This window comes from Pinus tabuliformis, chromosome 6 (genome assembly GCF_031772625.1).
Source record: "Pinus tabuliformis cultivar Carrire ecotype Pingquan chromosome 6, CPIR1, whole genome shotgun sequence".
Lineage (NCBI taxonomy): Eukaryota > Viridiplantae > Streptophyta > Pinopsida > Pinales > Pinaceae > Pinus > Pinus tabuliformis.
This window is the reverse complement of record NC_142292.1, coordinates 80,406,121-80,434,055: the sequence shown is the minus strand read 5'-3', so window position 1 is coordinate 80,434,055 and position 27,935 is coordinate 80,406,121. Positions and strand designations below refer to the sequence as shown.

General features: G+C 38.7%; 1 long non-coding RNA gene across 2 annotated transcripts; it reads left to right on the top strand.

Moving 5' to 3' along the window:
• The first annotated feature begins 427 nt into the window (after positions 1–427).
• LOC149257351 (uncharacterized) lies at positions 428–16,370 on the top strand. 2 transcript variants are annotated; one of them, XR_016256719.1, is made up of 3 exons: positions 428–732; positions 14,271–14,324; positions 14,431–16,370. It is a non-coding gene; the product is annotated as an uncharacterized LOC149257351 (long non-coding RNA). The 2 variants fall into 2 exon arrangements; XR_016256718.1 differs by lacking the exon at positions 428–732 and adding an exon at positions 1,752–3,370.
• Positions 16,371–27,935: the final 11,565 nt, after the last annotated feature.

Genomic DNA, 27,935 nt, shown 5'->3' with positions numbered 1-27,935 from the left:
GTAAAAACCACAGAAGGAAAGAGGCCTTAAAACAAGATTTAAAATCAACTAATAATCAGAGTTTGAATATACTTGTCCTGAATAAAATTTGAGATGAAGTGTTGCAAGTTCAAGTGAATTGTTGTACTATATTGTTAAATATTATTAATATTCAGCACTATTAATATCATTATTTTTCTACCAAACTATTGAGAAACTGTAATATTATTTTCAGTTTGTTTATATCTATAGATTGAAACTCTTTCCAAAATAACTTAGAATAATTTTTTTTCCCAAAAACAGTTCCTATTCAAAGCATGAAATCAACACTTTTCTTTTTAAAACCTGCTTCTAAGCTTTTAGATCAGACATTTCTTTACTGTTATCACCGTTTAAGTCATTTAATTAATTTTGTGTACATATTTTCTTGTTCTCCGTTTCAGGGGTTTCAGCTGGAAGACAGAGCCGTTACAAAGCTTGAGCTTGAGGAGAGTCATTCCCATACAGCCCAGTACTGCGATTCCAGCGCAAAGGAACGAAGAGTCAAAAAGCACCGGAAAAATAAAAAGAAAACGGTTCAAAAGCTTCCACAGTGGTTTCGTAAAGGATGGATAACGGAGATAAGATACCGAGAATCGAGAATCTGGAGCGACAGCAGGGTCAAAGGATAAGGTGTATTTTTAGCGAGACGAACGCTTGTGGTGCTTTGTAAAGAATTCTCTTTCCAAATCAAACAACAACGTCCTGCTTCAGGTATTGTCTCAAATCTAGCGAACGTTGGATCTGTTCTTATCAATGTGATATATTCTTCTGTTTTCTGCAATCTCAAAGAACTTTTTTTTTGGCTTGCTACTTGCTACTTCTTACATGTGTAGATGCTGCGTATATATTAGTATTTAGGATTATTTTGAAAAGACGTTCATGTTTAAAAAGATGCTTGCTTAAAAGATCTGAAACTAGGCTGAAAATTGAGCACTTTGCATGGAGAGATTTTGAATTTAGTCCACCGACTGGATTTTGGTTATTACGAGCTTTTGGGTGAATTAGGTTTCTAGGACGACTCTTCACATTTCGGTTTGAGCAATTAATCCTTCTTGACTTCAAGAAGGAATCGCCTATAACAAGGAATTGCCTAATACTTGTAAAGAGACACTTTCAAAATAATAATGCAGTCGGGCAACTCTTAATTTAGGCGCAGAAAGCTCTCACGTGGCAGGGATCAATAATCTCCGATTCACGATGAGGAGTCGTCGAGAATTGACCGAAGCACAAGGACCTGAAACGGATTAGATGATAGCGACACTTTTGTTTGTGTTCCGATGGCTTTCTTTTGATTATGCACAGCCTCAGCTTTTGAAGACCCGGGGACAATTAATAACGAGCTGTACAACTGTTGGTGGGGCCACAAAGTTCGTGGAGGTAGAATTTGTTGATTTTTTATAGTTTTCTTAACCGATAATTACTTTTAACGATATTCATTCAGTTGTATTTACATTTATCATTAAACAATTACATAAAAGATTTTCAATAGTAAAACAGTAGAATCATAAAGAGATAGTCAAACAAGAACATAAGATTTTTACCCTGAAAAAATCCATGGGGAAATCCCAACAATTTTTTCCTGTAGAGAAATTGTTCACTCAACACAGATACATCTAAGTGAAACAAAAGTCAAACTTACAACCCTTGTCACACAGTCAAATTGCCTACCAGACACGATGATCTGTCAACAAATTCGACCTTCTTCTTCTCTCAGGAAAGATTCGGTTTTGTTGCCCAGGGAAGCTCATAAACTCTGCCACAAATTCGTTCCTTTATTTGCCTCAGATTTATCTTCTTTTCTTGCCTCATATTTGACTTCTTATTTGCCTCAGATTTATCTTCTTTTCTTGCCTCATATTTGACTTCTTCTCAGCCTCAGCTGCGACTTCTTCTTTGCCTCAGATTTGACTTCTTGTTTTACACAATTACACAGAAGATCAGTAGAATAGTAGAATCATAAAGAGACAGCCCAACCAGAACACAAGATTTTTATCCAGGAAAACTCACACTCCAGCCGAACAAAAACACAACAAGATCTTTACCCTAAGAAAACTCACACTCACTTGGGAAAAACCCAACAACCTTTTTCCTTAGAGAAATTGTTCAAGTCACCCGAGATACATCTAAACAAAAGTCAAACTGGTAGCCCTGGTCACCTGGTCAAACTGCCTACTAGACAAGACAACCTGCCGCTCAACCAATTCAGCCTTCTTTTTCTCTCAGGAAAGACTCGGTTCGTTGTTGTGTGCAAATTTGGAAATTCTTGTCGATGTCATGGAAATGTTGGTTACTTTCTGATGTTGTAGCTGGAGATGCCTTTTAGACATCTATGTCAAATGTAACTAGACATGAAGCTTGGACAGTGTTTGGAAATTTGCCTGAATATAATGCTGTTTCCTAGAATGCATTGGTTGTTAGATATTTGCTGAATGGGTATCCCAGATATTTGTAAAGGTCTTTCAAGAAATGGCAGAACAGGATGTTGTCTCATGGAATGCAATGATTGTGGGATATGTGTAGAGTTGGAAGCTCTGGCACTTTCTCAGAAATGTAATTGACTGACATGGAGCCATATGTGGACAGATTTTCATGTGTGCTTCTTGCATGTGTCTATTTGGTAGCTTCGAGACATGAAAAGCTTGCCACATATGTATAATTAGATATGGATTTCAATCTGATGGTTTTGTGGTTACTTTCCTTATAACGTGTCTGAAACGCAAGACCATAAATGATGCACACCAGGTCTATAATAGAAGGCCTAGATGAGTTGGGTTGTCATGAATGCAATGATCTTAGGATATGCAATGAATGGATTTGAAAACTAGGATCTCATTCGCTTGAGGAGATATTACAACATACTGAACAACGCTAAATTTGTGTGTATCTTGTCTTCTTGTATCCATGTAAGCTTGATGAAAAGTGGTTCAAAATACTTTCATTGCATGAGTCTGGATTATCACATAGAACCACAACTGGAGCACCATGTGTGCATGGTTGATCTTCCTCACCATTCTGGGCACCTGAATCATCTTCTTTAAAGCTGAATGGATCACCTATGATATAGGTTCTAGAGAGTAAGCCATCGAGGCCCTCCTGTAAACGTGTTGAGGATTAAAGCCATTGCAGTGGATTAAACTTTAAAGGACAAAACTCTCAGAACCAGCAGGCCCTTACAGAAGCGGAAGATAAACTAGAGGTCATACATGATGACCTAACAAATGTTATGTTCTGATGCGAGTCTAGAAGAAGATAGAAGCAAATTTCTAGCTTGGGAAGAGGCATTATGGAGATAAAAAGCTAAGGCAGAGTGGTTGAAAGGAGGAGAATAAAACTCTACTTTTTTTCACATGTATGACTTCAATGGCCTTGTTGATTCTGTCTTTCTTTAATGATGTTGTTAAAGTGCGTGTGGATCACTACAAGAAAATCTACAAGAAGCCAGATAAGTTGAATATTTCTGAAATTTTCCTATACATCTCTCTTTTGAACAGATTGCTCTTAGATGAGCAAAATGATTCACTCAATGCCCACGTCAGTGAAGAGTATCTTTAAAAGGTATAAAAACTCTTTTCAAGGTGATAAATCTTTAGTCATAGATGGCTGGACCATTGAGCTTTTGGAAGGTTTCTTTAAAGAGATAAGGGAATACTTGTCACTAGTTGTTGAAGAACCAAGATCCATGGGGAATGACTTTCGTTCTTTCAACTCCACCTTCATTGCGAACAACCTCAATATGAATAAGCCCCTTCTCTTTCACGCAAATTGGCCCATCTCATTAACGATTATGCAGATGTGTTTACAAAATTGTGCCAAAGTAATGAAGGCTATCATCTCTGATGAGAAGTTTGGTTTTCTTCCAGGAAGGCAGATTTTTGATATGGTGGGAATTTCCCAAGGTGCTCCACACTATTAAATCAAGGAATACTACCTCCTCCGTCATCAAGTTGAATCTCTCAAATACATATGATAGAGTGGATTCAACTTTCTTAAGATTGTAATTGATGCTTCACATAGGGTTTGATATCCACTTTGTCAATTGGATAGGTAAGTGCATATCTACAATATCATACGTTGCCTTATAAATGGGTCACCTTATTTTTTCCAGCCACAGAGAGGATTTAGTCAAGACGCGCCCTGTCACTTTTACTCTTCTTATTAGTGCCAAAGGTTCTCAGTAGAATTTTGAAGAGTCTAAACGAAGGATGAAAAATAAAAGTAATTCAAGTGACCAAAGAACTCACTATCACCCATATACTCTTTGTATAGGATATTATGGTTCTTCCCGGGAGGCAAAAATGATAGGAAATGTTCTTCTTCAATGCTGTATAGCTATATGAATAAAGACCTACCTTTAAAATTCAACCATACCCTTGCACCAGATTGATGGTCCAACTTCTATTAGAATTAAGATTTTGTTTCTATTTAAAAGTTACAGAATTTGAAGAGACTACAAAGTATTTGGGTTTTCACTTGAAGGAAAATAACTACTACAAAGACTGGTTATGGCTATTTTTAAAGACTGAAAAAGGGTCATTTTTTTATATAACAGGTGGATATTCATAAGAGGGAGCCTGACCCTTGCTAAAAGCATGTTTGAGGTCACACCTATTTATCAGACGTCTTTTCCTTCAATACCCACAGACATACTAAACAAGATAATGAAAATGTGCTCCAGGTATGTTTGGGCAGGAATGAGAGAATATGGTGGCATACTTTTAGTTAAATGGAAAACACCATTAAGGCCTAAGAAGTAGTGAAGCTGGGGGTTCAAAGTTTTCTCTCCATCTTTAGAATCGTTGGCTACAAAGGTAATGCGGAGAGTCCTCTTTATTGAAGTTTTGTGGCAGAGTGTGATGAAGTGGAAATATATTGAACCATCAAACCTGGAGGACTGGATAAGATACCCTAGAAAATCGATTTCTGGATGATCTATGGTATGGAAAGAGGTACTAAAAGATTTCTCAATCATTGGTGATCGTCTTTCCTAGCTAATTCGAAACGGACAGAAGGTCCATATTGGAACGAACTGATTCATGGATAGGAGGCCTCCATATGTCAAGCATCTCACAACGTTTGATTGCCCTCTTACATTTCTTAAAATTGGTTTTATTTGGAAGCATTTTATGACAGGAACAATGAGGATGCAAGCCAGGTAGGACTCAACAAGGATTTGGCACTAGAGTGGAACCGATATGTCTCTGCCCCTTAGTTGGATTATATAAGATTAAGAGATTAACCAAACAGTCTTGTATGGGTTGAAAATGAAATAGGAAATGACTACAAGGTTAATCTAAGATACCTTGCAGCTCTTAAAAAAAGGAGGAAAAGGATATTTCAAACTGGCAGCATATTTGAAAGCTTTAGCCGCCCTTAAAATATCATGATTTCTTATGACTTTTCCTCAAAAAAACAATAAAATCTTTGATCTGGGATATACTACAAAAAAAGCTGGCAGAGTCCTGGGAGTTGCCCATTATCTATGGAAAATTATGCAAGCATCAATCAGATTTCTGTTCAATGTTATTTTACTGAAGTGGTATGTAGTGCTACAAAATCTATCACTAGTGGCAAAGGGGTATGGTATGAAGACACAGAAGAAACATCAGAAATCTGGTTGGAATATCAAGAGGTAAGATCTGAAGCACATCGACCTCTTCCATGTTTTATTTTATGGGTGGTATGGCTAACTAGGAATGAATTCCTATTCCAAGGAGCATGTAAATAACCATACAAATTCTTTTGCAAACTTAAACGAGCCTATCTACTGTTTGAGAAACCAAAAAAGGTGAAAAGTATGGATTTGTTGTAGATCCAAGAATAGAGACATCAAGTATTCATGTGTATTTGAAGGCGCCTCAAAATATCGAGGTTCACCTTTCTGACTTCCACAAAATCAGATTTGAGTGTGTTTTGTGCAGTGGCGCACAATCACCTATGAAGAAATCAAGGTCTTATCTATTTTGATGAAATTATCCTTGGAAGGAGGACTTGGGGTCATCGATATTTATGGATACTATTTACTGGTGGTGGAATGGCTAAGGGGAATTAGAATGCAAAGAAATATAGATGTATTTGATAGTTTTCAACACGTGAAAGAAATCAAATTAAGCTTCACTAAAATCCACATTCGTCACATCTATTGAGAGCACAAGCTTGTTTGGATATGGATACTATTTACTGCTGGTGGAATGGCTAAGGGGAATTAGAATGCAAAGAAATATAGATGTATTTGATAGTTTTCAACACGTGAAAGAAATCAAATTAAGCTTCACTAAAATCCACATTCGTCACATCTATTGAGAGCACAACCATGATCCAAACAAGCTTGTCGCAAAGATCCAAGCTCTCTCCTTGTAAGACTTTTTAAGATGGGGATTGCTTTCTGAGAGGTTTGAAAAATCTATGTAATGGGTAGTTTTCATTTTCGATGATCTATTTTGGAGTTTTATGGAGGTTTTGTTTGTGAACTCTATAACTGAGCTTATGCACCTTAATGTTTTGTCAAAAAATCATATGTATTCCTTCTTATTTTAAATAATGCAAGGGATTATGTTATATTTCTTGGAAAATCACTATAAATATATACAATAGACATTAGTCATAAAGCTAGAAATCATGGATGGTACATTAAAATATGATAAAATAATATTAGGGGCATCAATTAACATGATAAAAGACACCACAATGATCCATTACATCGACTTTTATGATTCAACTGGCCTTGATGGACCCATAGGACCCATTATGTTGTGATAAGGGAACAACATGCCCTCCCTCCTTAAGAGATTTGTCCTTTAAGCATTAAGATGATTTCAAATAGTAAGAATTCCTCTTATTTTTTCTTAGTGCTTTCCATGCTTAATTATCTATCCATCCATTTGTAACTATTATTGGTGCCAATCCTTGATAATCTAACGCTACTAGGTTGTTTTCTTTTTATTCCATGTATTATCATCATTTTTCCAATTTGTTGTAGTTTTTAGTTTTATCATATACTTGTTCCTTGGCTTTTGAGTACATGAATTCCATTGGTTCTTCCATTTATTTTCTTTGAACGAGGTTACTGATATGCACTTTCCTGTATTCATTATAGGCGTTCCTAGTAATGAGGATATCAATATTGTTCCACCTTTTAAGGTTTTTCTCCATCATGCACAACAATATCATTAATCTTCCTTTCTAGTATAGTACCGTGCCCTAGCTTATGTTCTTGATCTTTGATTGTGGTCACTTCTGAGATAATACTATCATATTTTGTCTTTAACCATGATCTCTACTTCAAGTGTAAGAAATTTGTGGCAACCTTGTTATATCTTCTATTCCTTCCCCTTTTGAAACTGAATTATTGTACCATCCATCAACTTTGTTTATCCATCTTCATGTCCTTTTTGAATTTTTATTTGTCTTCATCTCTATTTAAGGCTTCATCAAACTTATAACATATTCCCTCTTCAACTCTCTTGCTCATCTCATCAAGTATGAGCTTTGGTTCGTTAACCTCAACAACCTTTGATAATTACTCCCTAGAAGATTAAATCTACTAAATAAAAAACATGGATGAGAATTTAACACTTAACAAAATATAACGACGGAAGCAAAATGATCGCACCAATTTCATACACATGCACACATAAATTTTCCCTTCAAAATCTGTTGTTTCTCTAATTTAATTCTACAACATACAAGGGCTCCCTTCTTGGGGTAATGGCCATTTGAGGAAAAATACTAATACAACAAGAACTTGGAATAAATTCAATTGATCAAACCATTTGTACTTCGATTTGCTAGCTGATTTGAACCCATCGCTTACTGCTCCTTGCACTCTTCCTCACACCCTGCACACTGGAATGAATATCCTTCACCCAATCACCGAGTTCTAACACTCACCGTCTTGTGTTCAAAGATGTGTATTCTCCCTTAGCCTAGCCTTCTTTTAAAAGTTCGAGTTATTGATTGAATCCACAACCATAATCTCCAAAGTGATTGATGGTTGAGATTAGATCTCAAGAACACTTTAGATCAATGATTGAAATTCATCTAATTCATTAATGTAAATAACCATTGTATTTCATTATATTAACTCACTTTATCTTTTAAAAGTCATTTACTTTAGTTAATTAATTGCTAAGATTAAGGGTCAATTAGGTGACTTTCACATGCCTAAACACATAGGCTTCTTTGGAAGTACCTTCCCAAGCTATTCTTTTTTGTTTGTTTGTTTTTCTAATCTAGGATAATTGGTAACTGGTGAGAGTTATCCTGAACATGCCTAGGATCAAATCCAACTGGCTGCCACTATAAACCTAGGCTAGGTGCAATAGCTTGCAAGCCGCACACAATAGCAATTAACTTATGCCTCAACAAGCGCCAAGACGTCTGCTCGGGGGTCACCTACTCTTCTAGCCAAGACACAACATGCCATATACTCAATGAGATTTAAACCTCCATCTTGTGGGTTTCACCCAACAAAACTCACCGTTAAACCCATATCAACACTCCCTCTTAGTGAGGAAGGCAACATCTCCTTCAGTAGCAAGTAACCCTTGCCTCCCAAGGCAAGAAGTTAGATGCTCCATCCAACCTATCCTCAAATCTAAGACTAGATGTTTCCATTTCTAGATTTGGCAATAACTTTCTTGTGCTAAGTCATAGCACCCACAAGAAAAAATAATGCTACTGGTTTATAGATATGCTAAGATTTCTTATGGTTATGTGTTTTGGTCCTTTGATAACCCCCAAAAAAAATATTTTATGTCAAACCTTCAATTGGTAAGGTCTCCCTCTGTCCCTCTGAAGGATGACCTCCACTAATCAGTATTGGCTGCATTGATAACTTTGTTGGCACTTATAGATATCATGCCCATGTACCCGCTGTACATTGTAGTTGTTGTCACCATGTTACTGCACTACATGTACAAACTAGTATGAATTTACAGCCCAAACTTCTCTTTTATCAACCTCCACACATCCTTTGGCTTTTGTGGCTACTATATGGAACTCAGTGGCTATGTATAATAGTGTATGGTTCCCCCTGCACACTAACGACTTCATGCAAATGATCTAATGGCTTTCAGTGTTTGCATCCCTTAACTTGGCTGTTGTTGGGATCTTTTTACATGTCTCAGACTTGGTGACAATCCTTTCTTGTTTTCTGCACGCGGATTGGTAGCTAGAAGTTGTCTTTATTTACTTTTAGCTCGTGCGCTAGCCCATCACGACCTTTTTTTGTCAGTTGCACTTGATGCCTATGGCTACAATCCACTTTTTATGTTTCAAACTCATTTGTTTTTCGCCATACAACCTTAGTGGGAGCGGGAAGCCCCCACCACCCACCCACCCCCTTTTTGTTTTTCTCAATCACCATATGGTTAGCCTTTACTACAAAGTTGGACAACTACCACTTTAATATCTCTCTTAGGCATTGTATGACGTATGGCCAACCTTGAATGCAATTTTTTGCCTGGCTACGTCTGCTTATGGTTTGATTCGTACAATCTCTGACTCTTGCACGAATGTCTCTTGTACATTAACTTTTGGTTGATTCTTTCTGTGCTTTGTGGATCAATCTTCTTGTGCAACTCTTATAGATTAGTCTTCAGAGGTTGTGCTTTGATACCATGCTAATTTTTAACCCCAATGATTTGGTTAATTACTTCCCAATAGATTAGATCTATTGACCCAAAAAAATGTGTAAGATTTTAACATTTAAATAGAATATAACAATTGAAGGGAAATGATTATACCAATCTCATACACGTGTACAAATAATTTCTTCCCTTCAAAAATTGTTGTTTCATTAATTGTCTATAGCATACAAGGGCTTTGTTCCTGGGATAATGGCCCTATGAAGAAAAATACATGTGACCCAACAAAATAGGTAACCCCATAGGAGAAAACTTTTGTCCTCCACTTGATAGCCAATCGGTCAGCCAAACAACCAACAACCCCTGAGATCCACCATTACTGATGATATGCCATATATCTCCCCCACTTGCATTAGTGATGTGTTTCTTACCCATCTAGATTAGCATTTGGGCAAAGGTGGGCAACCACTCACAAGGTATTTTGATCATTTTGCATTTGAGTGCTTATACTTGTATGTCTTTGGGCATTTAGTATGGATTATGGGGTGATATGGATGATTAGCTAGACCTTGACTGCATTCTTGATCTCTCACCTTACTTGGGGGGTTAATCTTTGATCCTAGTCCATTGAGACTTTCCTTAAGGACCACTGGGTTATAGGAGGGGCACTACTTGGAATACCATGATTGAGATAACATGTTCCATCTTCCCTATGTCACACTTAACACCTTCCATCCTACACTACAAGTCCATATCTCTCCTCCATTCTTTGGGTACAACTTGTCATTGGTTCTTCAGGGCTTGGCACTCATATGTTCACATACCTTGAGTAGGGCCCAAATCTTTTTCCGGGAGGTTGATGCTACTAAAAGAAACAAAAAGAAATGTTAAAATGCAAAAGATGGCCAGGGATAGAAGAATTAGCGGGTGGGAAAAATCCTAGCATGAACTCTACCTTCCAAATATGTCTATCACCCAATTCCTGAGCACATGTTGCTCCATTTTATCATAAAGGAGTTCTTGCATGTCCCAACCCCGATGAGTGATAAATTGATTCATCTTAAAGGGCTAATAAAATTGCTACTTCATACAAAGCAAGCTCTAACCCTTGAGCTATAAGTGGTAATACAAGGGAAAATCCAGAAGTAAAAGGCGCACAAGAGGGGTGGAAAAACCAAGGCTGAAATGGTAACTCATGCATTTACGAATGCTCCCTCCTCACATCTATACACTCAGGATGTGGACACCCCCATCATCTGGCACCCTTGACCATGACACTTGGCAATGAAGTCTTATCCCCTCTGTTGCCACATTACTATTCACTAACACCTAATAATTGAGGGGTGGACTAGGGAAATGCTACTTCCCCTTAGTGTCTGGAAGCGCCTAATAAGGTTGACCTTTAGCCACCCCTACCTAGGGAAAAACACCTTTGCAAGTTCAGGGCCCTGATTTTAATAAGGGATCCTTGTTTGAAGTATTAAATTTTCCTTAACATTCAAGTTTGGTTCACTAAGATGCATTATTGATCTTTGTCCCTAATGACTAGTTTCTTTCACTAGAATCCATGTTGTTCTTGTTAGGTGGTTCTGTAGCCCAAGTGTTGGGCACCCACTCCACATGCACCCCGACCCTTTCGAGGAGTACATTGGCACAAACAAGTGAAGCATTGAGAGTAAGGAGCCTCCTAGCAACATCATCAATGACACATGTCCCAAAGCACCCCCAGTGCCCAAGACATTGGTTGAATTTGACCCAGGTTTGAGGATTCTTAAGGATGGCACAACTGGACCCAGCATGCCCCTAGGCTGGTCTTGACACAACTGGACGTAGCATGCTCCTAGGTTGGTCTTGACACAACTTGAAGGAAAACAATTGATTAAGAGCCCAGATGAGGATGATCTCACACTAAGAGACTAGGGAGGGTTTGTTGCACCAAAGGAAGCCCTAACACTGGAGGAGGCCACTTCCAACAGTTGGAGACCCATGGAAACCACTTTGTGGCACCCCAACTGGATCTTAGGACCCCAACTCTCAAATCATGAACTTCACAGGAATCTACACCTTCTTGGACACCTCATCAACCTTGGACATGGCATTTGGAGCATTTACTATTGATGGCATTAGCATGAGAGTGCCTACAACTCACATGTGTGGACAAATTAGGGCACATTTTGATATAGCTAGTCGGTTGGCTTGTAATTCTAGGACATTTTAGCATCAAACTTGTTTTAGGGTCTTTGTTAGGCTTATTATTAGTCCTAATCCTAATATAAATAGAGGATAGGCTCATTGTATTGGATCATCATCACTTGTGACTTATTTTGGGCCTCATAGAGATTTTCAATCTTCTTGTTTTCTTGTGGAGATGTGACTTTATAGTGTATTTTTCTATTTGGAGCTATTTCTTTGGTCTAGAAGATGTTATTTTGGAGCAATAAAGGCTTGTTCATGCATTCTATCTTGTAAGTGTACTTTGGATTTGATAATTTTTTTTTGTGTGTCTAATATATGGAATGGTTGATTATCTAGGGTTTCTAATTTGCTAGTTATTGTTGGAAATCATTGTATTGAATCTAGATGATAGCATTGTATGCATTACTCACCCATAGAATGTGAATGGCAATCCCATTGGTGAATCTTTAAATTAGCTCTCCCAATTGACTTTGCTCCCTCACAAAAGTGATAGCTAGGGTTTTGAAACCTAGGGTTTTATTATTCCCTTACTCCTTGCCAAAATTTAGCATATTTTACACTCCCATAGACTCCATCATCCCAAGGGCTAGACCCTAGCCTTGGTAACTTTGTTGATCACCTACAAAACTTCACTTAAATCACATTATGTCTCTCTAAATCTGATTTTTGACCCCTTGAGGATAAGTCGCTAGCTAGCGCTAGGGCATGAAATTTTACTAGGGTTGACTTGTAGAACGATTCAACATTGGAAGGAGTGTTGGTTGCATCAATATTAGCCCCTTGTAGTAGCTAATCTATCCATTTCAAAGCTAAATTCTTTATGTCCTAGGTAGATCTTGCTCTAGAAAAACCCTAGTTTGCCCTTCTCGTTCCTTAATTTGAAGGTATTGATTGTTTGGAAGCCTTTTCTTGGCCTTGTGACTCTAGGTTGATCCTTTTGGCTTGCTATTTCTAAAGATCTATATCATTCGTCCCCTGAATAGGCCTTATTAGAGGAAGTGAATTGCCCCTTCATGCTTGATGAGCCTTGTTCTTAGGAAGAGTTGTCCTCTGCAAACCTATCTTGTCACCTTATCCCTTGGATTTAACATCTCTCATGGATGACCTAATAAGGGCAAGCCTTCCTAGTGGTGAAAGTACATAAACGAGCATGAGGTAATGGCTATGGTGACAGTGGGCCACACCTCATTGTTGTCCCTTGGTCTAGTTTTTGCCTTGTGAGCCCCCCTCACAAGACCTGCTAGATTTTGAGGCAACGCCTTTGGTGTCGTTGCCCGGGAGTATATTAGTCAACCTCTTGGTGGGTTTAAATATTAAACTTCACCTTTCTTTGAAGAGAAAAATTCATAATGAAAATCTGGATTCTCTTCTAGTGACCCCAACAGAACTTGACCATGGAACTTGGAAGTAGCTACTTAAACCCCCTTAACTTATCATCGAAGAAATGGTGAGTCTCCTGATTTCCTTTTATGGATAGGGTAAGCTGTGTCCACTATCCCCCTGAGGTGGCATTGAAGGTGAATATTTGAGGGCATTTATTTCCCCTCCAATGACGTTTGATAACTTTTGGAGAATTGACCAATCCCTTTGCCTCCAGGATCATCACTCCCTACAACTTTGCAATTGGATATGTCCTTTGGCAATATACCATCACTTTTGTTCTTATTAGGGTTTGTAAACTTGTGTTTCTTATCCTTATTACAAGTGTTTTTTATGCCTCTCTTTTGACTTTTATAATTTATCTTTTTTATTTAGCATTACAAAGTATTTTGAGAATTATCTGAAGGATTAAAATGCATTGCTGTTGAAGAGCATGTCAAAATAAGTTTTGAGAAGTGCATCCCTATCTAACACTGATATATTATAGAACAAACTGTTCAAAGATCATTAAAGTATAAAATAATTTGCACTTTTCTTTTCTAACTTCAGTGATTTGTCGAAACATGATTTTGATCTCTATTTTCTTGAACATTTTGATGCTTTAAAGCTTATTCGTGTTATTTGTTCAGACATATCTTTGACTGCTTGACTGTTGTGTATGTCTTATTTTAAACTTTCCTTAAAAGCTTATTCTGCGGAATTCTGAAATTTTAGGAAACACTCCTGATGTCTGTGAATCATGATTTAGTCAAAATCATTTATTTATAGACCAAATGGCTGTTGTGTTATTATTTTCTTCTGTTTGGCAATTTATTGAAGATTCTCTAGAGTATTCTGGAATCTGAACATGATTTTGATGTATTGGGGTTTTTCCAGACAGGTCTAACCTGTAGAAAATCTTCTGGTAAATTCAAACCTTGTATTCATTTGGGTTGTTTTGAACTAGAATCTTTTGTATGACCAACATGCTAGAAAATTCACTGGCATGAAATATTCACACTTTCTTTAACCATTTCTCCAACTATTTGCTATTTAAATTTTCATTTGCTTTTAAATAAGAAATGAAAGTTTCTTTATTTGCGCATGCAGTGGCAGTGTCCTATGTGCAAGGAGAATTATTCAATGGACAGCATCATTAATTTTGTAAGTAATTTGTTGCAATTTTTTGATGGGAACGGGATGATAAAGGAACATCAAATTTATGCTAATTCCTAACATGTCAAAACTTTATCATTATCTAATATGGCAGATGAAAAACTACTCTAAGGACGTAACTGAAGTTGAGGTGAAACCAGATGCTTCTTGGTATCCAACGGTTGAAGGTTATGCCAGTCTCCGTGAGCATTGACATCAGCCAGATAGATCAATGACTATCTCAATTGGAAAAATTACACATCAGCAGGGAAACTTGAACCAAGTTAAATGTGAGAGTATTTCCTTTAAAAATTGGAATAAAGAGGAATTGAGATGGTATCCAAACCTCGAAGGTTATGCCAGGCTCCATGAGCATTGGCATTGGCCAGATAGATCAATCATTATTTCAATTGGAAAAATTACACATCAACAGGGAAACTTGAACCAGGTTAAATGTGAGGGTATATTTGAAAGTCAGTTGCCTTTAAAAATTGGAATAAAGAGGAATTGAGATAGTTATTTGGGATTAGGTGGTGCTATCTTATCATCTACAGCAAATACTATGCCATGGATGGAAAAAGGGGAATATAAAAATCGTGCGAGCCATCAGCTACAGTACGACTGATACAAATGGAGATGATGAAGATCCAAGTATTAATCAAGAAGGAAGTGAGGACCTTGTCAGGGAATATAAAAACTGTGCCAGCCATCAACTACAGTGCAAATCATACAAATGGAGATGATGAAGATCCAAGTATCAATCAGAAAGAAAGTGGAAGTGAGAACCTCGACTTTTCAACAAATAATGATGCCAGGTTTTGACTCTTCATTCTTGAGACGTAATCAGACTTTACAGAGAATTTCCAAGCCTGTTTGTTCTGAACTCCAAAAGGACTCTGAAGTTCTGAACTAATAGTTCTAAGTGATTCAGAGGAAGAGAATGCGAATGATGTAAACATTGGTTAATCTATTGTTTCAGTTTTTGCTATTTCGGATACTTTGTGTCAAGGTGTAGAGTACCATTGAATTCCTATGAAGGTTTGCAGGAGGAATCACAGTTTGATTGCATTGGTATTACCTAAACCTTCATTCATCCGCACTTATTGGATCCTTTTCTGAAGTGATTTTGCTCCAGCATAGCATCAACGCTCCACTTGGTTATATTGGTGCTAATAGTGGTGAGTTCAATTTGTCAAATTGGTCCCCGTGCCCTCGGAATGTAGCATTTCATTTCTTTGGTACAAATCCAGATGTTTCAGGTACCTCAGTGTGCATATGTGGTACTTCTGACTCTTGTCAATATGTATGGTTTATTGGCTTCGCAGCTGTAGGAGAACACAAGGGTGGGACCAACAATCCCTGACAACAGCCGTTTGTTAGATTTTCCCTGTGTTCCTTAAGTACAGAATGGAATGGTGATTTGAAAGATGGCCCTATACACTTCTTCCATGTTCAAGCACAGCCTGCACAAGCATATGTTCAAACTGATTATGGAGACCTGTAATCACATGTGATGATGTACAGACTAATTGGATTTCAGTTTATGTAGCAGTAACAACTTGGGTAAGCCAGGTTTTAAGGAACCTGCTGCAGGAACACAGTGTAGACAATATCGTCTGCACCTGGGGAGATGGACTCCACTCATTAGCTATAGGTATACAAGGTCAAGGCATTGTATCTTCTATTCCTGAGTCGATCAAAGTAGAGTGGAAAACTACTTCCTGATTAACAGTGTGCAGCATCTATACCATAGAATGTTAGTGATAATAGAACTGATGGAGCTTTAGCGTATAACCAAGGTTCTGATAACCCATTACGTCATCAATTTGTCAGATCAATTAGGCCTCGATTTTAAGTTTCTGTGGATTCAGATTCTAATTAGGTCGCAGCATTCAGCATCAACTCTGTCGCTGGTCTTGCATGCCCATCGAGGATTATGAACCAGGATTTTATTTTATGATTTACGTAGAAAAATCACCCTTTCCTATGGTGTTTGTATGCAAGGGATAACCCAGTTTTAATGCAGTAGCAGGTGCTTAAGAACTTTTGTAGTAATGGATGTAAGCCTTTTGATGCCTAAAGATGTATGACAGACTGGATGCTGCAATGATGCAAAGATGATGTGATAGATGTTTTTTCTTGGTGAGTTTTGGCAAAGATGATGTTTAGATGTCTCTACGAGCATTGTTTAGATGTTGTGCTTTGCTTAACTTCATAATGGAAGCATATTTTTATCGTGACAAATAATTTCCCTATGACTGGACTTTGAACACAAAACCAACTCTCAACAAATATGAAGGGGCCTTAATTGTGTTTTGTTTTGTTTTCTTATTATTCTTGCATGATGGATAAATCTGGAAAAGCTTATTGCCTCCAGAGGAGATGTTATCACGTGAAACAAATTTAAATATATATAAATATATAGACCATGTAATAAACTTGTCAACACCTCATTCTATTTATAAAACTTGTGAACATCTCATTTCTCAAAAATATTAAATTTGTTTTATCTATAATGTAAAAAATCATATAAGGTTATTTGCCAAAATCTGAAAACACAATCAAATGTTGCATGAAATTGGAATAGTTACAAAACTAAAATATTGCCTACAAACATTAAGTAAATTGACATCATGGTTAAATGTGTTTGTGTGAGGTAATTAGTATTATATATATAAATTAATCAAATTAATATGATAGTTAAAAATATTTTTATGAGAATTAAATTTTCTTAAAGTAAAACCAATAAGTATTTCTGAAATATAAATCATGTTATTTGATATGATAGTTAAAATGCTTCCTGTGAGGTAAGATAAAATGTATCCAAGTAAAAATTAATTGGTATCTCATATATATAAATTATGTAAACTATAAATGTTTTTGTCTAAGTTAAAAGCAAATCTTTAATGATAATAATATTTTAAAGGGAAAACAATGCTTCAATAAATTGTGTAAATAGATATTATTGTTAAAATGTATTTGTGTGAGATTTTTTTTTTATCAAAGTAAGAAATAATGAATATTTAAGAGATATAAAAGATTAAGATCATTATTAGAAATATGAGTGTATAATATGGATGCATAATTTAATTAAACTCAAATTATTCAAATTTGTAAACTATAATCCATTATAAGAAAAGAGGAAAATTAATGAAGAATAATTTAAATGTAAAACAAAGTTACGGTATTTTAGATAATTGAAACCAACCTAGATCCATCTTAAATATGGATTTATAAGTGTTGAGAGGATCAAATCTCTCCATGTGGAAACCTCTTTTTAAGTGCAAATCTCTGGAGTGCAAAACTTGAGGAAATGTCATCTCTTGAGGTGAAACCCTCTTTCTGAGTGCAAATCTTTGGAGTGCAAAACTTGAGGAAATGTTCGCACCTTGAGAGGTTTCATCTCTCTTGGCGCTTGATAGAGCTAGATTTAAAATGGATCTAGGTTGGTAAATAATCAAAACCAATTCCAATATCAAACAAATCTAGTCTAATACTCTAGCTTGAAGGGGCCCTATAGGAAATGGGTCTTACAACCAAGTTATATGGAACACTTATTTCATCAACAAGCTCAATATGTCAATACACACAACATCCAGACGTATCATAATTATTCTTGAGGTTGATATTAGTTATACCATCAGGGAATCCACCCATTGAAAGCCTTGAAATAGACTAAAGAAGTAGAACTAGTTGAGGATTGGTGAGAAGAAAAACAACATCCCAACTATAAGCTCAATAGCATAAATTGTGTTTAAGCCAAATAAATCATTCAATGAAGATGCTTTTTGGGACAAAATTGTGCACAAAATTCCTTTGCACTTAGTCAATTTGAAGAAAATTGGGTTGTTTGATGATGTTGTAAGGTGGCTGCCACATTCCTAATGTTTACAGGTTAATACTAGTACATAGTTTGTCTATGTATCAACAATTTGTCCAAAGTGTACTTTCCCTTCAACTCATATATAAATCAAATTTATGTAGAATATTATAGTAACAGAATCTAAAATTCTCCATGGATTATTCCTCTAGAAACAAAGGCAACACTGTTGAAATTTGGTACCGGAGGACAGGTGGTTCCTTAGGCTTTGATCTTTGGCCTAGGGAAAAGTGTCCAAAAGAATTTAATTTTTCTCCTAAAGTGACTTTATAATTTTATAAAGTTAAATCTAATTTAAAAGTGACTTTAAGTGATAAAGTTATTAAGTCTAATTTTAAAGTGAATTTTATAAAGTCAATGAAAAATTAGAAAGGAAAAGTGACTTTGGAAATAAATGACTAAGTGAGTCTTTATTAAAGTGGGGTGAATTAAAAAATAGAAAGTGAGATTTAAATGAGCATTTAATCTCAACCATTGATCTAAATCTATTTCAGCCATTGGATTTAGAGATCACCCAAAAGTCACTTGGATCACCCAAAAGTCACTTGGAGTTATATTAAAGGAGGAAAAGGAGGAAAAGGTCATTCATTCTTTCATGAGCAGATTGGGAGAAGGAGAGAAAGAGAGCAAGAGAGATTTCTGAGCAGGAAGGAGAAGGAGACAGCAGCTTGGCACACATTCCAAGGCAGCAATTGAGCAGATTTGTACAGCTGATTCAGCACATAGTGAAAGGCAGATTTTTGCACAAAAATCGAGGAGCAGTTTGCTGATTTTTCTGCACACAAAACGGAGGCCGTACAACATTTATTGCTGTCCTGTTTGCTGTAATTTCCAGATTGCTGTGAGGCACAGGAAAGGAGATAAGTTGTAAATTTGCTTGCTGATTTTTCGCTGAATAATTCTCACTGTAAAAAGGCAATTTTCAGAAATAAAGAAGAGCTCTCAAACTGGTTTTCCCCAAGAGTTGTAGGGGGTTTTCCAGGGTCAAGTTGACTAAAAATATCAGTGTTTTAATGTGTTTTAATGGCTGTTTTTGATTGTTGATTTTTAATTCTGCAATTTCCAGCATTCTGAAAAATTTCCAGAATTTGTGTTTTCAGCGATATTTATTTTTTCAGTCTGTTAAATGTATGGTTATGGGAATGGGCATTTAACTACATGGGAGAAATAAGGAGAAACTGAAAACCAGGGTGGGAAAACAGAAATTTTTACATGGTATCAAAGCTTGAGTGCTGAAGGGCAGTTTGGGACAGCAAAAGGAAAAATTACAGTTGCTGATTTTTCACTCAGAAAATTCCAGCAAGCTGATTTTTTCATAAACAACAGTTTTATCTTTACTTACAGCAGTGCTATTTTTCAGTTTTAGGACAGCAGGATGTCATTGGGATTGAGGGTGGAGGATAGGCTGGATGGGCATATAAATTACAACGTTTGAAAGGAGAGAATGCAGAGTATCTTTGAGGAGGCAGAAGTCTGGGATATCATGGTGCATACCGCACAGAACCCTGTTGTTGTGCCCACTGATGTTACTCAGTTGGCTGAGTATAAAAAGAAGAACAATAAGGGTAAGAGGCTGATTCTAGACGGAATCAAAGACCATTGCATTCCTCATGTGAGAGGAAAGAGCAATGCCCATGAGATGTGGACAGCATTGTCCAATCTCTACCAGAGTACCAATGAGAACCGGAAGATGGTCCTGAAGGAGAAGTTGAAAAACATTAAGATGGGTAATGATAGTGCAGCTGGATATCTCACAAAGATTACCAATGTGAGAGATGAGTTGGCAGCGATTGGAGAGGCCATTCCATCCACTGAGTTGGTGCGTATTGCAGTGAATGGCCTCCCCCGTTCATGGTTGAACTTTGCTGATGGGGTTTGTGCACGTGAGACCCTTCCCACATGGGAGAGGTTTTGGGATGATTGCATTCAGACAGAGATCAGGAAAGGACAGCTTGGGGCAGCCAAGCCAGTTGAGCAGGATGAGGATGTAGCACTGGTGGCAGGAGGCAAGAAAGGCAAAGGGAAGAAGTAGGCTTCCACAAGCAGTGGTGGGGGCAAAGGCAAAGGTAAAGGTAAACCGGGGAACACACAGAAGACTATTCCAAGGTGAAGTGTTGGAATTGTCAAAAGATGGGTCACTATGCAGTTGTGTGTCCGGAGAAGAAGAAGAAGAAGGGAAAGAACCAGGACGTGGCAGCTTCAGCTGAGATTGAGGACTTTGCAGGTCGTTTTGACCGGGAGTTTGCGTTCACTACATGTGAGTCCTCTAGTGCAGGATCACCTGCCACACAGGTTCAGAGGGAGCATGCTTTTCCCTCGATTAGCGGAGCATCTACAGGTATTTGGTATGTGGACAGTGGGGCTTCACGTCACATGACAGGAGTCCGTGAGTACTTCTCATAGCTTTCAGAGAGTGGCACTGATATTGAGGTAGTACTCGGTGATGACAGAGTTGTTAGAGCAGTCGGGGTGGGGACAGTGACATTTCAGAGGGAGTCCAAACCTCCCTTGAAGGTGTCAGAGGTTCTTTATGTGCCAGGGATGAGGAAGAACCTCATATCCGTCTCAGCTTTGGAGGACAGAGGATATGACGTACTGTTCAGGGGAGGACAGGTGTTGATGTATCCCAGGGACACTCCAGCTGATTCAGCTAGAGTGATAGGTGTACGCCATGCAAAGGTGTACAAGTTTGCATTTCAGCCCCTTTTGGCATTGAGCAGTAGTACCGACAGCAGAGCTAGCAGTTCTGAGCTGTGTGAGATTTGGCACCGCAGGATGGGACATATGTATCATGGAGCCTTGAGGACATTGCGGGAGATCACTACAGGTGTGCCAGATTTTAGTACTGATCACTTTTATACTTGCAGAGGTTGTGCGATGGGCAAATTTGCCAAATCCCCTTTTCCCAGCAGTGACAGCAGAGCGACGGGGATACTTGATTTGATTCATTCCGATGTGAGTGGTCGGATGTCTCATGTTTCCTTGAGTGGATATGAGTACTATGTGTTATTCATTGATGATCACTCTAGGAGGACCTGGATTTATTTTTTGAAGACCAAGAGTGAGGTCTTCAAGCGGTTTCAGGAGTTCAGAGCTCTTGTGGAGACTCAGACAGGTCGAAAGATCAAGTCCTTGAGGTCGGACAATGGAGGAGAGTACACCCTTGGAGAGTTTGTTGACTATTGTGCGGAGGCAGGCATTAGGAGGGAGTTCACTGTTCCTTACAACCCCTAGCAGAACGGGGTTGCGGAGAGGAAGAACAGATCCATCATAGAGGCTGCCAAAGCTATGTTACATGATCAGGGGTTGCCATTGTTCTTGTGGGCAGAGGCCTGCAACACAGCTGTTTACTTGCAGAACAGGAGTCCGCATCGTGCCTTGGGGCACATGACTCCGGAGGAGGCTTTCTCTGGGAAGAAGCCTGATCTTGGTCATCTTCATATCTTTGGATGCATTACATACTCCTATATACCCAAGGAGAAGAGGACCAAACTAGAGCCCACCGCAGAGAAGGGTATCTTTGTGGGCTACAATGAGACCTCAAAGGCCTTTCGGATTTACATTCCTGCACAGAGGAGAGTTGTTGTTAGACGGGATGTGAAGTTCGAGGAGGACAGGGCCTTTAGGAGGTCATGGGAGTTAGAGTATCTGGATCAACCAGACCCTCAGCAGCAGTTGAGTCAGTCGCAGGGATCCAGTGGGCAGGGATCAAAAGGATCAGGAGGTACATCTATGAGGATGTCAGGTCCGTTAGTGAGCAGTGGCTCATCGAGCCAGAGGAGTGGTGCTCCGGGCAGCATGCAAAGCAGTTCACTAGGGAGTCCACTGATGGACAAGTTCACACGGTACCTCAGCTTCTACAGGTTCAGGTGCAGGCAGGAGGACAACAGACAGACAGTCAGGAGTTCAGGCTACTGATGATGATGAGGAGGAGTTTCATTCTCCGGTGGGAGAAGTGCGCTCAGGGAAGAGGAAGCCCAAGTGGCTTCAGGACACCTTGAGAGATGCCACATCTGTTGCTGAGCCAAAGAGGCCGGTCAGAGAGAGTAGACCACCTGAGAGGTTTTGTAGTTATATGGCGATGGTTACCAGCATCCTTGACTCTGAGCCTTCTAGCTATGAGGAGGCAGCTAGCCAGCAGGTCTGGAGAGAGGCCATGCAGGAGGAGTATTCTTCTATCATGAAGAATGATGTTTGGGAGGTGGTGCCGAGGCCTGAGGGAAAATCCGTGGTTACTTCCAGATGGCTTTACAAGGTAAAGCATGCTGCAGATGGCAGCATTGAGAAATTCAAAGCGAGGTTTGTGGCTAGAGGGTTCTCCCAGGTAGAGGGAGTTGATTATGAGGAGACCTTCGCTCCCGTGGCTCGATATACTTCGATCCGCTCCATTATATCGATAGCAGCAGAGATGGGTTGGAAGATCCACCAGATGGATGTGAAGACCGCATTTCTCAATGGCTTCATACAGGAGGAGGTGTACATTGAGCAGCCACAGGGCTTTGAGGTGCATGGGAAGGAGTCCCATGTGTGCAGATTGAAGAAGGCCCTTTATGGCCTGAAGCAAGCTCCCAGAGCTTGGTACTCCAGGATAGATGCATACTTGCAGGGGATGGGTTTCACAAAGAGTGAGGCAGATCCGAACCTTTACTTTATTGTGATTGGTGAGGAGCCTCTCATTCTAGTGATGTATGTGGATGACTTGATCATTACAGGTGCAGAGAGACTCATAGAGCACTGCAAGAGAGATCTTGCGGCGGAGTTTGAGATGAAGGACATCGGCTTGATGCATTACTTTTTGGGTTTGGAGGTGTGGCAGGAGGAGGGGCATTTCTTCCTGGGCAGGGGAAGTATATTGTGGACATCCTTAGCAGATTCCACATGGAGGATTGTAGACCCATGTCGACACCGATGATCACCAACTGGAAGAAGCTTCATGCTTCGGATTCCAAGTTGGTGGATCCCACATTGTACAGGCAGCTGATTGGTTCCTTGATGTATTTGGTCAACACTAGACCAGACATCTGTTTTGCAGTCAACACGATGAGTCAGTTTATGTGTGAGCCGAGGAAGGTTCACTGGGTGGCTGCAAAACACATTTTGCGGTACTTGCAGGGGATAGTGGATTATGGTCTGGACTACAGGCAGGGAGATGGAGTGAGATTGGCAGGATACACTGATTCTGATTGGGCAGGTTGTGCTTCTGATAGGAAGAGCACTTCAGGGTGTTGTTTTGGGTTGGGTTCAGCAGTAGTGTCATGGTTCAGCCGGAAGCAGCAGTCAGTAGCACTGAGTTTAGCGGAAGCAGAGTATATGGCAGCCAGTCTAGCTAGTTGTGAGGCCATCTGGCTTCACAAGATGTTGTTTGGCTTATTTGGTCAGCCGTTGAGACCTTCAGTGATTTACTGTGATAATCAGAGTTGCATTAAACTCACGGAGAATCCAGTATTTCATGACAGGTCAAAGCATATCGGGATCAGATATCATTTCATCAGAGACTATGTTCAGAAGGGAGCTGTGAAGCTTGAGTATATTTCCACTGATGAGCAGGTTGCAGATATCCTTACCAAAGCCTTACCACGGGGCAAGCATGTCTACTTCAGAGACAAAATGGGTGTGGTGAGGAACACCTTCCTCGGTAAGAGGGAGTGTTGAAATTTGGTACCGGAGGACAGGTGGTTCCCTTAGGCTTTGATCTTTGGCCTAGGGAAAAGTGTCCAAAAGAATTTAATTTTTCTCCTAAAGTGACTTTATAATTTTATAAAGTTAAATCTAATTTAAAAGTGACTTTAAGTGCTAAAGTTATTAAGTCTAATTTTAAAGTGACTTTTATAAAGTCAATGAAAAATTAGAAAGGAAAAGTGACTTTGGAAATAAATGACTAAGTGGGTCTTTATTAAAGTGGGGTGAATTAAAAATAGAAAGTGAGATTTAAATGAGCATTTAATCTCAACCATTGATCTAAATCTATTTCAGCCATTGGATTTAGAGATCACCCAAAAGTCACTTGGATCACCCAAAAGTCACTTGGAGTTATATTAAAGGAGGAAAAGGAGGAAAATGTCATTCATTCTTTCATGAGCAGATTGGGAGAAGGAGAGCAAGAGAGCAAGAGAGATTTCTGAGCAGGAAGGAGAAGGAGATAGCAACTTGGCACACATTCCAAGGCAGCAATTGAGCAGATTTGTACAGCTGATTCAGCACATAGTGAAAGGCAGATTTTTGCACAAAAATCGAGGAGCAATTTGCTGATTTTTCTGCACACAAAACGGAGGCCGTACAGCATTTATTGCTGTCCTGTTTGCTGTAATTTCCAGATTGCTGTGAGGCATGGGAAAGGAGATAAGTTGGAAATTTGCTTGCTGATTTTTTGCTGAATAATTCTCACTGTAAAAAGGCAATTTTCAGAAATAAAGAAGAGCTCTCAAACTGGTTTTCCCCAAGAGTTGTAGGGGGTTTTTCCAGGGTCAAGTTGACCAAAAATATCAGTGTTTTAATGTGTTTTAATGGCTGTTTTTGATTGCTGATTTTTAATTCTGCAATTTCCAGCATTCTGAAAAATTTCCAGAATTTGTGTTTTCAGCGATATTTATTTTTTCAGTCTGTTAAATGTATGGTTATGGGAATGGGCATTTAACTACATGGGAGAAATAAGGAGAAACTGAAAACCGGGGTGGGAAAACAGAAATTTTTACAAACACTAGGAATACAAATGGTCCTCTTAATTAGCAACCAATATATATGTAACTGGAAGGTGTGATTTTATTTCATTCTTCAAATACTAGTTTCTTTTTATTTGTTTCCGTTGACACCTAATCCTCATGGTTGGATGAATATAATGTAAATAGATAAATAAGTAATATGAACAGTCATTGGGAGATGAACTGAACAGTCTCTTCCTCATGTATTTAATGAAGACCTACCTGAAGGAATAAACACGAATCATTTTTTCCTTAAGGAGTTACTGCCTAGCTTGACATGGTATCAGAGCCAACTCCATTTTTTTAGCTTTTATGCCCTTTGTAACTCCCTATTATGCTCCTCTGCTCTCCATTCAAAAGCGTTGTCCATACGCTACTCCATAAACGTTGGTGTCCATATGTTGCTCCATAATACGCTGCATACAAAGTGCTATCCATAAATGTTGCATACTGAACGCTGCTCCACGCAGTGGCTTGAACGCTGCTCTACGCAGTGACCTGAACGTTGCTGCCACGTTCCTCTGCTGCAACGTTCCTTTGCTACAACGCCAGAAGCATTCCTTTGCATCTTGTTTTTCCATACGCTGCTCACTTCCTATGCACTGTTTCCCATATCTTTGCTCTCCTCATTATATTTTATTGGAAACATACAAAACCTCTTAGGGTTCTTCATGAGAATGGGTTCTTCCTCCTTCAAAACCTCTGAGTTCATCGTGTCTGTTGTGCCCATTTTGTTTTACTGTTTGTTCCCAGTCTTCACTACACACTAAATACTCTCATTCCACCACACAAAGATTTCACTGGAGGCTTCACCATATCCAGAAGAGGGTTGCGTGGGGAATCCCTAGAGCTTCCAGACCTGTGCTGCGAAGCGTGAGTGCCAAAAGCCGCAGAAGGTCCTGCGATTCTGTTTTGAAACTGTGTGCGTTGGTAAGACTTTGTATTAGTAAAAACGAGGTCTTGCGTTCAAACCGTTGGCCTCCATACATAGGTGAACACTGCTACACTGTTACGTTGGCTTTCTTAGTATTCACCTTGCGCAGCAAATGTTGTTCCTCCACCACATTGCACAGCAAATGTTGAGCACTGCTCTCCATCCACAGTGTAATATGTTGAAATAACGCTTTTGTTTTCGATGTCCGTTGTGACCTGACACCATACATATCTCCGCTATAAATGACTCCCGTATAATGAATCTCAGTAACCAGAGAAGCCAGTTTTTTGATGATGACTGGTCGCTTTACTTTGGATTTGATTATATCTCTACCGGATCTCACTGTTCTCATAATGTTGGCTGATAAATTCAAGAAATTAAAATTTTCCAATTTTTTTAGCTGACATCGGACCCACCTATTACTTGAAAGAGATAGCAAAGTCTTCAAATTACAAATTTTCCATTTTCTGAAAAATAAAGATGGTTATTACTTGACTGAATAACGACTGGAATCTTTGAATTTAAACATCCTGTGTTGAAACTGTCATACCTCCTCCATATTGCTACCATAACTTCATTTTTCAGAATATTGCTACTACAGTGCATTTTTTTTCCAACAGAAGTATTTTTCTATCAACAGAAGTATTTTTCTATCAACAGAAGTATTTTTTTACAGTATGCATTCAATCATATCCATGGTGGGAATAGTTCTCACTGGCAAGGAGAACTATCCTAAATGGTCTTGGATGATAAAACACACCCTCATTTTCAATGAGTTGTGGAAAGGAGTGTGTGTCAGAAACGAAGATAATGAATCAGTACAGCCTACCTCAGACAAGAGCTCATCATTTGGGAAAACAAGAACAACAAAGCTTATGTATTAATCATAGCATCTGTAAATGAAGAGGTGAGTGGCCATATTTCTTCATGTTCAATTGCCTTTGAAGCCTACAAAAGCTGAAAGAACTCTATGACTCACATTCTACACTTGAAGTTGTTCAACTCATGATTAAACTCTTCATCTTGAACTGCAAAATAATGATCTTCTTGCTCTTGCATATGAAGTAAAGTCTATAATGCATGATATTAAATCCACTAAGGTTGAATTGGATATTCCTCTTATCGCTTTTCTCAAGGCAATTAATCCTACTTACTCCAATTATCTTGAGTCATTGCAAGCAAATGGTAATCTCAAAGATATCACCTTTGACTCTCTTGTGAAAAAGTTTGCTGAAAGAAAGAAAGCTTTGGAAAGAAGACACCCCTGAATCTTCTAAAGAGGTTGTGTGCCTTGCTCATAAAGAAGAGCATCTTGCTCAAGATTCTTCAAGAGGAAGAGGTGGTCGAAGAGGAAAAGGAAGATATTTTAGAGGCAGGGGCAAACACTCTTAAGGAGAAAAGACAGATTTGCACTGCATTCGTTGCAAAAGAAATGAATCATATGATGCCTCTACATGCAAGCTACCATGGACAAAATTGAGCAGCAAACCAACAACATAAAGGTAAAAACTGATGATACAGACAAAGGTAAAGCACTTGAATCCGCTCACTATGTTGTGGCACAATGTAACATTGCAGTAAATGAAGATTATTTAATGCTTCACTTGCTTCTTGGAAAAATGATTGTTGCTTGATTCAGGAGCAACCTACCACATGACTCATAGAAAAGATCTTTTTGAAGAATTTACTGACAATGTTGATGGAGCAGTAAACTTAGCAGACCAATAAAAACAAGCCATCAGGGCTTGGCACAATCAGGGTTAAACTGCTTGGTCTTCTAGACTTTCTTCTGCATCATGTTAATATCTCCCACAGCTCAAGAGAAACATGCTGTCCTTGGTCTACATCTGCCAACAAGGTCACTCCATTCATATGTTTGATGGCAAGCTTGAGGTAAGAAAAGCATCTGACCACTCACTTGTCATGAGGGGAATAGAAGGGAGAAAGGCTTCTCAAGTTGCAAGAACCTTTACTCATGCACAACATTTCTAATACAATTCTCATCATGAAGAAAGTACACTTCCAATCATGTTTATTATTGCATGCTAGATTTGGAATTTGAACTATGATAGTCTTTGCTTGTTGAAGAAAAATGGTGTTGTTGGTTT